Source organism: Sinocyclocheilus rhinocerous, unplaced genomic scaffold (assembly GCF_001515625.1).
Source record: "Sinocyclocheilus rhinocerous isolate Xijiao unplaced genomic scaffold, SAMN03320098_v1.1 scaffold769, whole genome shotgun sequence".
NCBI classification, from domain to species: domain Eukaryota; kingdom Metazoa; phylum Chordata; class Actinopteri; order Cypriniformes; family Cyprinidae; genus Sinocyclocheilus; species Sinocyclocheilus rhinocerous.
Window position 1 is genome coordinate 1,205,935 of NW_015636562.1, and position 11,138 is coordinate 1,217,072.

At 37.1% G+C, this 11,138-nt stretch overlaps 1 protein-coding gene across 9 annotated transcripts in view; it reads left to right on the forward strand.

Moving 5' to 3' along the window:
• The window catches only part of nrxn3b (neurexin 3b), a 313,614-nt gene that overhangs the window by 261,630 nt on the left and 40,846 nt on the right, over positions 1-11,138 (forward strand). The gene's annotated exons all lie outside the window — the stretch shown is intronic.

Consider the following 11,138-nt stretch of genomic DNA (forward strand, 5'->3'; position numbering starts at 1 on the left):
AGTGGGTGGTTAAATGATGCAGTTTAAGTAAGGTCTTGAATATACTCTGTGCAAGTACACGAAAAGCAACAGTTTCCAGAGAATCTTGCATAGCAGGTTAATAAAATAAATGTTAATGAAATTTAATAAAACTGTTGACTTGTTTAAAGATATAACTGAATAACTGTTATTCATAACAACTGTTATTTGAACCAGGGGCCTTTTTGCTGTGAGGCAACAACACTACCCACTGTGCTGCCCTAGTATAAATTTTTTTTCATACATATTTTATCTGAGGTTCCTATTTCTATGTACAGTCCATACATTAAAATTTAAAACATGCATGTATTTGTTTGCACACGTATGTGTTATTCATTTAAATTATCACATGATTTGCATTTGCTGCTACAGAGGTTATGAGTTATGTGTAGGGTTAGAGTTATGGGTCATTGCATGGGTCATATGGGTGTGAATATTTCCATATACTGTATATACATGCAGTGGCGGCTCGTCGGGGGAGGCAAGGGAGGCACAGCTTGCCCAAAATTTTGAGGTGAAAATGGGAGGAGGACCATTTAATATTAATAAAATTCACAGTTCATTTCAGTTCATGTCTCAGAATGTGTATTTTTTGTTTGTAATTTCACAGTCGTAATACCATAAAGTGAAAGCGCCGCTTTTCTATCGCGAATGTGCCGAATCTGCTGATGTAATTGCAACCACTAATGATAGAGAAGGGTAGGGGAGGCCAGGGGAGAGCTGAGCTCTCGTGCCTCTGTTGGTAAAAAAAAATTAGCCAGTCACCATCGAGTGTTCACTTTCAGCACTGAGGAGTGTTGAGAAAAGAAATCTCGCAAGGGAGGCTAGCCTCCTTTCTGATATCAACCAATCACTGTAAAGACATAAATTACATGATATTAGTTTGAACGTCTCCCGCTGCATTGATAATGTACCAAGCACTTATGATGAGTAGCGATATTGAATATTTGATCGCCAACAGATTTACCAAGCTGTCATTCAAACAGTATATATACAAATTTTTTAAAAAAAGGAAAACACGCCTAACTGGATATAGGCTACAGCAGTCGGCTTAATTAAATGGCACAACAGACCGCTCTCTTTTAGCACAGACTTTTAAGAAGGGATGGATCTTTGCTTCAAGTGATAGGCCAGGTAAGTGAAGTTATATTATCTTTCTGTATGTGTGTCATTTTCTTTACGTTTTCTGACTAAAAGCAACCAAAAAGCCATTTTAAAGTGGTTAAGAAAATAATAATAATAATCGGCAGGGATCCCAGACCAATAAAATTAGTGTGCCTCCTCTATTTTAAAACCCACGAGCCACCACTGTAATTTTTGGTTCCCCAACAAACCTTTCAGTGAGCAGCTCATAAAATAACTATTCTGAGGTGAAAATGGGAGGAGGACGATTTAATGTTAATAAAATTCACAATTCATTTCAGTTCATGTCTCAGAATGTGTATTTTTTGTTTATAATTTCACAGTCGTAATACCATAACATGTTACTGAAGTTGGAAAGCGCCGCTTTTCTATCGTGAATGTGCCGAATCTGCTGATGTAATTACAACTGCTAACGATAGAGAAGGGGAGAGGGAGGCCGGGGGAGAGCTGAGCTCTCGTGCCTCTGTTGGTAAAAAAAAATTAGCCAGTCACCATCGAGTGTTCACTTTCAGCACTGAGGAGTGTTGAGAAAAGAAATCTCGCAAGGGAGGCTAGCCTCCTTTCTGATATCAACCAATCACTGTAAAGACATAAATTACATGATATTAGTTTGAACGTCTCCCGCTGCATTGATAATGTACCAAGCACTTATGATGAGTAGCGATATTGAATATTTGATCGCCAACAGATTTACCAAGCTGTCATTCAAACAGTATATATACAAATTTTTTAAAAAAAGGAAAACACGCCTAACTGGATATAGGCTACAGCAGTCGGCTTAATTAAATGGCACAACAGACCGCTCTCTTTTAGCACAGACTTTTAAGAAGGGATGGATCTTTGCTTCAAGTGATAGGCCAGGTAAGTGAAGTTATATTATCTTTCTGTATGTGTGTCATTTTCTTTACGTTTTCTGACTAAAAGCAACCAAAAAGCCATTTTAAAGTGGTTAAGAAAATAATAATAATAATCGGCAGGGATCCCAGACCAATAAAATTAGTGTGCCTCCTCTATTTTAAAACCCACGAGCCACCACTGTATACATGGGAGATTGACCCTGTTAAAAGTGTTTCTATTTAATGAATTCATGTTTAAAAACTTGTTCATCTTTATTTTGGGAACTCCAAAGAGGAATGTCAATAAGCTCTTCAAAAACCATCTGTCACATGCACGTATAATCCAAAAAGTGCTTTTAACTGTGCAGGCCTACAGAACAGTTGACAGTCATTTCCATTGGGTCGCTCTTTGATGCTTTCTGATCTTCTGGCTTCATGGTCATTGGATAGCTAGAGGTATGTGTGTGTTCCTAATATGCAAGTCAAGTTTCTGAGACAGCTTGCTTTTGAAATGTCCAGTGCACCAAAGAACTAGGCCACTCACAATGATCGTGCCTTAATGCTATTCCAAAAAGAAGACAGGCGACCTAGATTCGACTCGCTATTTATCCCACCGTTTTACCTATATTCATTCTTCCTCTTCTCTGTTGGATAGATCCTTCTCAATCCATTTTACGGAGAGAACATATGGCTGGTTGGCCACATGTCACACCCTAGGCCCGTTCTTCGTACATCACTAACTCAGTTAGCTGGATTTGATTGTTGACGATTTGGATTGTTTGGTTCTTCGAAGCTCATCCCGGAGTTGCTGTCATAGCAACAGGTCCGTAAGCTTAAACCTGCTCGGGAGAAGGCTTATTTCATGTAAACAGGATTAGAGTGTATCTTTTTAAGCAGAATTGATACTTAAAATCTGTCCGCTACCACCGCGACTTTATTACAAGAGTACCCTACTAATCCAGGGACAATAATTTAAAATAATAATCATTTAAAAATTAATTTAAAAATAATATAATAATGTTGTGTCGTCTTTAATACTATAGACACAGCCAGTTTTACTCACTGAAAGATTTATTCGTCATAAAATTATTACTTCATAATTGTATTCGAGTCTTACACACATGCTATACAGATAATGTAGAGTCTATTATGGGTTGTTTCGAGTATCGATACATAGCCCCTTTTAAACCAATCCATGAACGTGCACTTATCTCAGATAACTCAATCCAGCCATACAAATCATCAACAACAGGTGCGTTCGAAGAACCCAATTAGCCAGATCCTGATTAGCGCGATGATATCATCTTGGATGTGACATTTCATCTCGGATGTAATAAGCGACATACGAAGAACGGGCCCCCTGTCTCCTCTGATGCAGAGCCAGGGGGTGTTTTTTTTTTAGGGTGGACTGCATTCAAAATTGTTCTAGGTTGTTTCACAGCATGGGGTCCTTCCACATTACAAATAGTCCACCGTTTTCTTTTTTTTCTTGGATTTTGATCATTGCTTCATTTAGGATTCATTTTCATCTTTAGCCATTGATCATTGCTAAAAACTGGACGAGGATTCATTGATTAGCGTGAGACATATTGGCAATGCTCATCAACGCAGCAGGGAGGGCGGCTACACGCAGAGCTAGATGAGGTCTTCATATGGTAATGGTCGCTTACTGTGAACTGTTTTTTGAAGTTGGCATGCGCTAGAGACTCTGATATGAGAAATAAATGTGCATTAGTGTGCCACGACCCGAGACAAAGAGACCATCACAAATCACAGGAGGACTTCTCCATGAAAGATTTTCTCATCTTGTTTAGACAGCAAGGAACCATTTATCTCGCAGACTGGTTTTCACAGCACTTCCACTATTACATTACTGCCCTTTCCTAAGATTTGTTTATTTCTTTGGAGTTTAATACAGATTAGTGCTGGCCAGACAGCTGCCTGTGTCTGCAGTCTTTTGATGCTTTGGCAAGCAAATCTGGGACTGTTGGGGAGCGTGAAAAGGCTCCTTTTGTGCTTCATCAGCATGGCTGACGTCTTAGTAAGACTCCATAGCTGGAAAACATCCTTACAATGCAACGGCAGGTTTCAGGTACCCTCCTGCCAAGGATGAGCCTCATTTTTGGACTGAAATCTTGCTGTACCTTGCTGAAAAGGCTTTTTTAAACCGGCATGAATTTCCATGCTGGGTCAAGCTGCTTTGATGCTGGTCTTGATGGTTTACCTGAAAGACCAGCACTAAACCCACACTAACTAGCATATGTTGCTCTATACTGTAAGGCTGAAAGAACTAAACCGAATGTTATAAGTAAACCCTGCAGCTGGTGACTGTGAATGGACTTTCACGAGGAGATCTTCGAGCATGAGGAAAAAATTCCTCAGACTCCAGAAGTTTAATACCGCTTGGCGTATGACTCTAGGTGACATCCTGTCCCCAGTGAACGAATAATGAAAGAGTTCAATTACCAGAACAATCATAATCGAAGAATAATATTTAAATGATGATCAGAAATTAATTGGATCTTTGATCTAAATTAGAGGTTGCTAATTAAACTGGAGTCAGATAATTAAAATAATAATGGAGTCAGAGACTAATTGGAAACAAACAACTTAAACTGCAGTAACTCACAGTAAGCTTAGAAATGCCAAGAAAGGACAAAATAATGTAAGATGCACATTGTTTGAACTAATTCAGTTTTTACTAATTGTCTTACCAATTTATAGGACATTTGAGATAAAAATTAAAAACACACATGCACACACACACGCTAGTGTCACACTAATCATTGCATGAAATGAAGGAATTGCTTGAAGTCTAGCCTCCATTTATCTTACAGTTCTCTCTGATACTGCCTTTACATACCACCACTTTTCTGCATTGCCCAACAGTAGCAGGTTGTTGCTGAAAGTCTAGAATCACTCAAGATTTACTCCAATACTTCTATGATATTGCTCATTTACTGTAAGTTTCAGGAGCAGGTGATGGTAAATCTGTTTATGCTTTCTGCCAGAAGAAAATACAAAACCTAGAGAGCTACCATCTGTTACCATAGCAACTCAAAGCTATCTGTCTATCATCTGAGCTTGCTGAACTTTACACAGCATTTGTAGCTAGCCAGAAGATGGCTGTGGCCACTATTGACCTAAACTTGGCCAACCCCCTCACAATCGCTGTTTCTGTCTCTTATTTTCTTTACAAGAATTGCATTTATTTAGAACCATCTCTTTACGACCACAACACACAGAGATGTTTCAGGAATGCATGCCAAATTGACTGAATGGTGAACAGTAGATATACAAGATTGTGGAATTATAATGATTAATACAACATGATTAAATATGGAGGCAATTACAGCAGCATCAAAACTTTGCATGCATATATTTGGTGTATGTGTCACATTTAAGAATGTATGCACTATATACTGCTATATGAGATCACAAAATGCACAAATAAATGTGAAAGCTGTGCAAAACAGGTGTATTTGTATTTGATCAAATAAAAATGTATCGCATTTAAATGTGCATGAAATAACGAATTTTACATTCTGGCATTTACGCCCATATTCACATTCTTGCACATGGAGATTCAAAAGAGAACTTTTTTTCCCCTTTGTTCTGAGTACAATTCAGGTATGAACTGTTGCAATTAATTTATTTTGACAATAGAATGTTAAACATTCAGTGTTTACTTTTTCAGTTGCAAGTTTTTGAAGCACATCTTAGTGTGTAATTGATTATATAAAATGAAATGAAGGTTGACTAATCTTTGAACTATGTAGATATCCATTAGGATGCAATGATGGAGGACAAGGTGTTGAGAACCAGGCTGACTGAGCCGATTGAACAAGCTGAACTTTAGCTGCAGTGTGAGCCTCTTTTCTATTAATATACCTGGAGATGGGGATTTGTTAGTTGAAAATTGTCAAATGCACTCAGTATTACTTGATCTATTCCACCACCATTTCGATTACAATGAAATGTAAACTAATTGTATTCAGTTGTGTTGCACTAAAACACTCTACTTAGTCAAACACTACTTAGTCAAACAGATTTTTATGTTGAAAAAAATTTCTGTGCAACCCGAGGCCCCTGTTTGGCCATCCCTATGAAAATATCCTGGCTCGCCACTGGCTATAGGTTAGGTTAGGGTGGGTTTTGTACCCACTATACCTATCGTTTTGCCTCTGGATTAAATAATTTGCGCTAAAGGAAAACGGCTTAATCCCACATTAGCTGGTTTGCTCATGTCTGGTTTGCTGGCGTTAGTGGGGTTTTGGACACTTGTCAGCTGGTCAGACTGAAATACTGAATGAAAATGAGAAATCCATTATACCTACAGTGTATAGTAGGTTCCTGCTTTGAAAATGCTTTACTGGACCGTTTACCCCTCACTGAAGAAATGAAAGAAAGAAAAGAAACTGAAATACATTTTTGTCTGATCATTTTGTGTAGTACAGTTTTAACTGTAGACCAAATAAAAATTCGCTAACACATTTAAATTAAATATATACAGCAAGGATTGCAATTTGATTATAATGCTGTTTCAGTTTCATTAACTAAACCCCTAATACACTTTCACAGCACTGTAATAGCCAGTGCATATCCCATTTAGTTTTTTTTTTTATTAACCCCATCTGAGCAGGACTTCTTGTTTAAGCATGAATTTAACAGAATTTAATAAGGTTTATGCCTAAAACAGTTCAGGAGGTTGACAAAATAAACGTTATTCAAATTAATATTATATATTTTATGTACAAAAGTCTTGTATTATTCTTTTTAGCCTTTCTAGTAAATTAAATCTTGTTAAAGATTTTTTTTTTTTTTTTTTTTTTTTTTTTTTTTGACAGCAGCTCCACTGAGTGATTTTTTTGTAGCTGTGACAGTAGCTCCAGTAGCTAATAGAAACTGTTTCAAAAATTACACTCTGGGTTCAGCCACAGTAAATGTGTAAATGTTCTGACTTCTTGGCATAAATTTTGTAATGTAATGAGTTTCCAGTTTTTGTTCTTCATTATCCTCTAGTCAGCATAAAATATGAAGTGGCTTCAGTGCTGTCAGCTTTGAAAGTGACCGGGTTGTTGACATTACAGTGATTGATTTATATTGAGAGAGACAGAGACAATGACCATGTCAACTGAAACCTCGTTGAAGGTCATGACTGCACCATTGCTGCAGCTCTCTTCTCAATAGGAAGCCAAATCATTTAGTCTATTCGCACTTAAGTGTGTTACAGGCAGCTCATAAATCATCGCTGCATACATGGCTTGATTTGTTTGAGAGGGTAATTGAAATTACTGCTATGTCCCTAGCGAATGCAAAGGGCATCAGTGTGTTAGTTGTATTGCAGAGAAGCTATTATACAGAATCTGGTGTTTCCTGATCATCCATGGAGGTGCTGTTGAAGTTAGTGTACACTAGTGATTACTTCCAAGAACAGAGCTGCAATTGCCTTCACTTCTGGGAACTCCTTTTTGGATATAGGTTTTTTTGTTGTTGTTGTTGTTTTCAGGCAAGTTATAATATATGTTGCTTGCAACAAAAAAAGGTATTACAGACTTAACTGTAATACATAATACCATCACACAAAAGCAAAAGTTGTTTTTTAGCAACTGTAATTAGCAGTCAGCCATGATTAATTTATTCTCATGAGTGAAAGTCTTTAGTAGTACATGGTGTATTTTTAATGGTCATTTGAGATGATGCAGTTATGGCAATATCAACAAGAGCTTACAGTACAGTGCTAAGGGGTAAAAGCAGATATTGTCTATTAAAAGGGCTGAAGTCTTTGGTATATCCTTGCCCAACTTCCTGTTTCATCAAGAAATGTTTTCACAGAAAAGAAACTGAACTCATCAAGGCATTTCACAGGGTCTTTAAGCAAAGAAGAAAAATATAAAAGTAATACTCATTAGCTTTGCAGCATGCTAAAAATAATAACATTTCCAGGAGTCTTCCTGGGGCCCATTTCAGAAAGGAGGTTAAGTGAAAACTGAGTATGTTAACCCTGAAATGAGGGAAACTCTGGGTTTTCTGTTTCAGATTGGGAGGTTTGTCAAACCCGAGAAAGCAGAGTAGGTCAAGCCCGTTTCTGAAAGAGTGGTAACTTATACTCAGAGTCAGTTACCGTGGTTACTTACTCTGTGAACCTAACCTGGTCGGGAGCAAGTTTTCTTCGGTAAACCCAGAGTTTCTTACGGTTTCCTACCCCTTTTTAAAGCGTAAGCGATGTTTAAATACCTCATTTATTCATTCACGCTGCAAAAATGCTTTTTTAAATAGAAAATGCATCTTGATTTAAGTATATTTTGATATTTTGACTGGAAACAAGAAGACAAAAATTCTAAGTAGAAAAGCATTTTTTGCAGTGCCGGTATTCATTCACTGCGCATATTTTCATCATGCAGACACAGTCAAAGTGACAAAAAATGGCATCTCCTTTTATACAGGATCCCGTAGACGAGGAGGCTGCATAAATTTGTAGGGAGTTTTTTTTTTTTGTGCCATATTCACATGCATATTTATTTGAGCGGTAGCATTTTAAATGGTAGTTTTCTTTAAAACATCGGAGATGCAGAGCACATTAGTAAGGCCGCTTTATCGCTGAATGCAGACTGATAAGGAAAGTGTGCGTCGCTCTCACGCTCTTTCTGAGAACTTTTTCCTGGGCACAAATCCGTCAAAGAGGAGTTTCACTGGACAGTGTTGTAGAAATCGGTTTAAATGAGGCTAATCTGATAAATGATGTTCACTTGATAACATCTTGCTGCAACCTCTGGAAGTAACCCAATAATTAGAATTTCCTTCAGGATTTCCAGTGTGGTTGGATGCATTGATGACACGCATATTCCCATCATTGCATCTTCTGAAAATGAATCAGATTACTGTATGGAATGGAAGGATGCCAGATGAAGGGGTAGTACGAGATGTATGCCGTAACCACCACCACAGCTGCCAAATAAACACAAATTATTCACAATTTATTTGATCATCTTTATTTTCTACAAATACAAAAGCAACAGTTATTCTTTTTCCTTTTGAATTTCAAAATTATTCTACTTGACCATCTCCTCTTCATCTGTCAGTGTTGCTGGTGCAGGTTCTCCCTCCATTTTGCGAGCCTCTGCCTTCTTGCCGTCAACTAAGAACAAGTCAGTTGTTAATTTCCTCACTCTAATTAAGAAATCTAACAGGTTGGATTACAGAATATTTAATTAGCCTATGTGAAAAGAGCGTTAAACTAAGCGGATGTCTTTTTGTCGGTGCTGTTGCAATGGTGAATCGTAATTTCGGAGCTCCACTGATCATGACTTCTCATAGTCGTGGTGCACGCACTAAACTCAGAGTCAACCTACTCAGAGTGGATTAAACTAACACAATTTAGCTGTTCTGAAACCGAAAACTCAGAGTTTCCCATCTCAGGGTAAGTCAACTCAGAGTTCAAGGTTAAACTCAGAGTTGATTGAACCTCCTTATTGAAACGGGCCCCTGTTTGCATTCAGTAGGAAAAACAGGCAATGCGAGGTAAATATTTAATAACTCTGACCCAGAGAAAAAAAAAGATCAAAGTGAAGGGTGTTTGACTTTGAGCGAATAGTGAGTCAAAGCCGTTACCCTCCACATTCACTCCTCTTTTCCTATTGCAAAAAGTTGAAGGCTAATGCTGGGTGACACTCCTACATATTAAAAACAGTAATGAACTTGAATTATCAAGCATATAAAACATGTAATCTATATCATGTAAATTATGTTTAAGTAGACAAGGCTGTTTTCACACTGAAGTGAAAATGCCATTTTCGCCATGTCTCTCTTAGCATAAGGAACGAGGAGCTGCACATTGCCATCAACATTCAGATTCGGCAGGGCTTTTTCTACCTGTGTATCCACTCTTTTTGAGTATGAGTTCAGTATGAATATGTATTGAAAAAAATTTTTCTCCTTAACATGACTCAGAGAATAGGGTAAGGAGAATCTGCCTTGCAGCACGTAGACTGCTCCTGAAATTAGTAGCAGAGAGATTGCACAGAAGGCTGAGGAAGTGTATAATGAATGGAGAGGGAAGTGTTTCATGTCATTTCTTACCTAATTAGGTTATTGCTAGCATGTATTCAAAAAGACGTGTTTGAAAAACTTTATTATCATGTCCACTGTAATATTAGCAGGAGTGACATGGCTTTAACACCTACAACTTAGTGTCTTTTTTCACTTTGTATCTTAAAGTCAAATATAATTTTCTCAAATAAATCTGCAAATGAAAGTTGTTTTGAAATGTTAAACTTATTCTTATTCTGTGAGTTCATTTAAAATATATATATTGTAAATCCTTTAAGGGGATATTTATACACAGAAATGGAGGATGATTGACATGTATGATAGGAATTTTATTCCTGTACCTTATTTATAAATGTTTAAACTGGCAGCATTACAGCTCAACCCATATTACAGTAGTACTGTAGATTAATATGGCATATAAAAACATCCGAAATCCGGCATACCGAAAAACACGAAAGTTGGTGTTATGTAATACCTCTGCAATGAGACACATTTATATTCATTTTGCAAAAGTGTGTCTCTGCTTCAAAAATTCAGGCATGTTGCTATTCCATTAACGCTGTACACTGTAAAATCTAATTAGTTGGGCTTACTTAAAAAAGCATGCAAACCGATTGCCTTGAAAAAACTAAGTAAAGTGAAATAGGAATAGTATGTTGTACTGACAAATGCTTAGTTAGTATAGCTTACTTACACGAAAGTTCTAGTAACTAAAAAAGAACTGTAGGGGGTACTTGATCCTTTCATTAAGGTTTACTCATGACTTAGTATAGCTACTCACTGACTCCCAGAGTGCATTGCGGCATGAATAAATTATGCAGTTGCTTTGTTTTACAGTTGTTGATTTTATTTGCCAATTTTATTTGCTGTCGTGTCAGTAGTAGCACATCAAAAAGAGCAAATAAAATGGTTATTGTTACAAGTAATGAAAATAAATGAACTTGAATTGTTACCATTGTTGTGATTCACGTACTGAATGTTTAAGTCTGTGTGTGACTTCAGCATATTACCACACACTATTTAAGGAATATATAAACCCAATTTAAACCATCTCAGGATATTTATGAAAAAAGAAATTTGATAAAGTTCATT